We start from the raw sequence: 4,681 nt of genomic DNA, 5'->3' as shown, positions 1-4,681 counted from the left end.
TGGTGTCGAATCGTACGGTGTCGAATAAATCTGTGTCCAATAATTTGGTGTCGAATCGATCGGTGTCGAATCGTACTGTGGTCAAACGGAACACGCCCGTAATGGGCTATGGAGTAGAGATATGGGGATGGAAGGAAAGGGAAGAATTGGAAAGATTAGAGGAAAAGTACTTGAGATGGATATTAGGTGTAGAGGGGAGAACACCTTGGTATCTAGTAAGGGAGGAATTGTAAAGAGATAAATTAAGTTTAAGGGCGGGGAGGAGAGCTTGGGAGTACGAAAGAAGACTAAAAGAGGGAAAGGGTAGTGAAATAGCGAGGAAGTGCTGGGAAGAGTTGAGGGGAAGAGCAAAGAAGGGTTGTAAGCTATCGGATTGGGAAAGAGAGAGAAGAGAGTTTTTTGAAAAAAGGAGAACGGAGGAGATAGAATGGGAGAAAAGGATGGAGGAAATGGAAAAAGGAGAACTGTGGAATGGAGAGTGGGAAAAGGAAGAAAAGAACAGACAGATGGAGGAAAGGTGGGGGAGAATAAATGGATCTAAATATAATAGATGGTACAAAATGATGAAAGGGAAGGGGGTACCAGAATATCTGAAGAAAGGATGGATGGAGAAAAGATGGTCGAGAGTGGCGAGATTTAGGCTAGGAAATGAGGTTCATGAAAGGAAATATTGGGAAGAGGATGAAGGAAAATTATGTAGGTTGTGTGGTGGGGAAGTTGAGACGTGGGAGCACATTTGAGAGAGTTGCAGGCGGAGGAGAGATGGAGAGGAAAGTTGGCAAGTGGCCGTAGCATGGGTGTTAGGAGAGAGGGGGGAAGGAGAAAGGTGGATGAAGGAGTTGGAGAGAGAAAGGAGAGATCTGGACGAGTGTGAGATGGAGTGAGAATGTGTGAGAGGGAGAGGACGTGATGGGGATTGATAGATAGGTAAAGAATGGAATTGAAGAGCGAGAGGAAGCGGAAGCCCGGCGTAGAGATGGAGGTGTGTGTGTGTGTGTGTGTGAGGAGAGGGGTGATGGGAGGGCGCACGAGAAGTCGCATCATCCCGACAGCGTTGTAGCCGGATAAGGCTAAGTAGCGTAAGCACATGCAAAGGTAAACGAATGGAGTGTTGTAAGATATTGATGTAAAAGTTGTTGTAAAAGTTTTGGGTACGTTTCTTCAAAAAACGCCTTGTAAACCCGATTTGCCGGGAAACCATAAAACTACAACTACTATAAAGTAGATGTATTAACAAATAAAAGTGTATGTTTACATAGATTTATTTAGATATTTTTCGGATTTTCTCTCTCTGGCTCTGATCACAGACAAATACGCTTAACTCTTCAGCAACTGCCACAAATCATCTGGGTTTATAACTCACAAAAAACCAACTGGAGGGGCTTTAGGGCTGACCTTAAGACGCAGCTCGTTGAGGCCCCAACTAGTTTCAAGACCAAAAATAATTTGGAAAATGCGGCGGACTTTTTAAAGAACGCCATTGCAAATGCCTACGAGTTAAACTGCCTACCAAAACCAAGGAGCCCGGTGACCAAGATTCACTGGAACAAAAAGCTTGAAAAGCTCAGGTTGGAAACAAAGAGGAAATTCAGTAAGGCAAAAAGAACCAGACTTGCAGCACACTGGGAGGCTTTCAGAAGCTCCCAACGAGAGTACAGCAAGGAAATCAAGAAAGCAAAGTATAATAACTGGAAACACTTCTGTGAAAGCATTGAAAGTGCCCCAGAGGCATCCAGGCTTCACAGAATTTTCAGCTTAGATCACCGTCCTCAACTGGGCTGTCTTAAGCCTCCAACGGGGAATGTTACTGAAAAAGTGTCGGACACATTAAAACATTTAATGGAAGTCCACTTCTCAGGTTTTGACAATAACATACAACCCCGCCGGCCGAAGCCTAGGGTAAACCCAGGGAGTGGCGTCTGGCAGCTGAGGTTATCCATCCAAAGGGAGTTGAATGGGCTATTAAGATATTCAACCCATATAAAGCACCTAGACCAGACGGTATCTATTCCTTCTTCAGGAGGGACTGGGGGTACTAGTCGGTTAACTTACTAAAATCTTTAGGGCAAGTATAACCCTAAGACATGTTCCTCAGGCTTAAAGTGGTACAAGAATGGTCTTTATCTCCAAGCTTGGCAGAAATGGATATATTTCAGCCAAGGATTTCAGACCGATCAGCCTTACCTCCTTCGTACTTAAGACGTTGAAGAGGCTGATTGACGGATTCTTAAAGAACGGACCTTTGCTTACACATCCACTGGCCTCTTCCCAATGTGCTTACAGGGAGAGCAGATCTACGGATACTGCCTTGCACCACCTTGTGAGCGGGGTCGAGAAGCAATTGGAGGCAAAAGGATATGCCCTGGGCGTCTTCCTGGACATTGAAGAAGCTTTTGATAGCACCTTATACAATGTAATCGGGGAGACTATGACCAGGCACGACATTCCAGCCGCACTAGCAGACTGGACACAAAGCATGGTAACAGGAAGAACCCTGATTGCTAATCATGGGGGCTCAAACGTGCATAGTTTTCTCGCCAAAAGATGCCCGCAGGAGAGAATTTTATCTCCCCTGCTGTGGTGCTTGGTCGTGGACAAACTTTTATATAAATTACAAAAGACAGGTTTTCTCGCCTTTGGCTACGCTAATGATATGGCTATTATAGTGCGGGGCAACTTTCTTTCAATACTTAAGGAGACTATGGGAAAAGCCTTTAAGATCATGCAAGACTGGTGTCAATCAAAAGGACTTAGGGCTAATCCATCAAAGACCAAAGCCATAATTTTCACCAAAAAATACAAACCCGAAGCCATTGAACCGCTTAGACTCTGGCGGGAAGATATAGAATACGTCCAGTCAGTAAAATATCTGGAAGTCAACTTAGACACCAAACTGAATTGGAAAACACATCTCGATCTAAAGAGATCTAAATTCTATGCCATATTGGGCGTGTAAAAGAGCAAAGGGAAAATCCTGGGGTATTAAATTAAATACTGCCCTATGGATATAAAAAGCGGTAATACCGAGGTACCAATACCGAGGTTAACATATGCTGCTGTTGTTTGGTGGCCCAGAGTGGAAAAGATGGAGTCAAAGAACTAGTAAAAAGCCTACAAGATAATTACTTGAGGGCTGCGGTAGAGACTATGAGAACGACACCAACAGAAGCGCTGGAAGTAGCGTTCTGCATTCCACCTCTAAGATTGACTATCATCAGCGCTGCCAAACTCACAGCTTATAGACTAAAATGTCAGGAGGAGTGGAGAGATTTCGGAGTAGGTCATACCAGGCTCGGATTTCTTCATAAACCTTTTTTTATAGCCTTAAAGCAAGACAGAATATTCAAAATACGCCAAGTGGACAAGGCGTTCTCTATAAACTTGACCACAAGGGCAGACTGGAAAAACAGAAATTTTCAGATTTAGCCGGGCACTCATGCATGGTTCACTGATGGAGCAAACGGCTGCTATGGAGCAGGTATTTACTGTCCAGGATCAAATCACAGAGTTTTTCTCTCTGGGTAAACTGGCCACAGTCTTTCAAGCGGAAGTCCTGGCCATTTTGGAATGTGCAAGACTCCTACTTTCAAGAGAGACGAAAACTAGGAGGATCAATATCTATACGGATAGCAAAGCAGCCACTGGAGCTCTTGCCAAGACCACCACTGAATCATCAGTGGTTTGGGACTGTATATTGCAAGCTCTAAACAGATGGGGCGAGCAAAACAACATCACGCTAATCTGGATACCTGGCCACCAAGGTATCCAAGGCAATGAAGTGGCTGACAAAACTGGATACCTTAGAGGAACCAGTCTGCCAGATAGTTGGAGTTCCCTTTGCAACAGGGAAAAACCATGTCAAGGACTGGCTGAAAAGGGAGCACAACACCTCTTGGGAGATACTGAAGAGCTGCCGCCTTGATGACTCAGCCATTGCCAGGTAGAACAAAGGAACTACTGACAATGAGTAAGTACAAACAAAGATTGTATATCGGTCTTTTTACAGGGCATTAGGCTTTCAAAGCACATCTATTCAACTTAGGCCTAGTTGAGGAAAGTAGTTGTAGATTCTGCGGTAAGGAAAAGGAGGACAGCGTGCACATATTGTTTCGCTGCCCGCCTCTAGCACTCAAGAGATTCAGATCCTTGGGCTCCATGTTTGTGAAGCCCGAGAACCTGAAAATAATTAAAGTCGGTCATCTGTGTAGCCTGGCAGCAAATGCCGGGCTTTAGCAGCTTAGTCGATAAACAACTAGCGGGATTCGCAAAGAATCTTATAGATCTAGGTGACAATAGGGTCTCACAAGCCCTCCGCTCTTTGTTATCTATCTATCTATCTAACATTACCGTAATATTTTTATTATCAGAGTGTAATATGCAATGGAAAAACAACATTACTGTGATATTGCAGTAATATTATATGCTGTGTAGCGTACTAATGCCATACCGACTTAACTTTTAGAGGGCCGGAAAACCAATATTTTGGCGCACCAGAATAACTTGTTCAATTCCTTTTTTTTTATTAAATATTAATGTTAGTAGTTGATATAGAGGGGTTCTGTATAAAGTTTCCAATAACAAACTCGGGTCTGTCCTTGTCTATCTAATGGCGGGTCGAGCAGTTCGAGCATGCCTTACTGGAAACACTCCATAAGATAGAAAGAGTCAGTCGACAACCGAG

Source organism: Pseudomyrmex gracilis, unplaced genomic scaffold, assembly GCF_002006095.1.
Source record: "Pseudomyrmex gracilis isolate BER0280 unplaced genomic scaffold, ASM200609v1 scaffold_1096, whole genome shotgun sequence".
In the NCBI taxonomy this organism is placed as follows: domain Eukaryota; kingdom Metazoa; phylum Arthropoda; class Insecta; order Hymenoptera; family Formicidae; genus Pseudomyrmex; species Pseudomyrmex gracilis.
The sequence above is the reverse complement of the archived record's forward strand: the minus strand, read 5'-3'. Positions refer to the sequence as shown.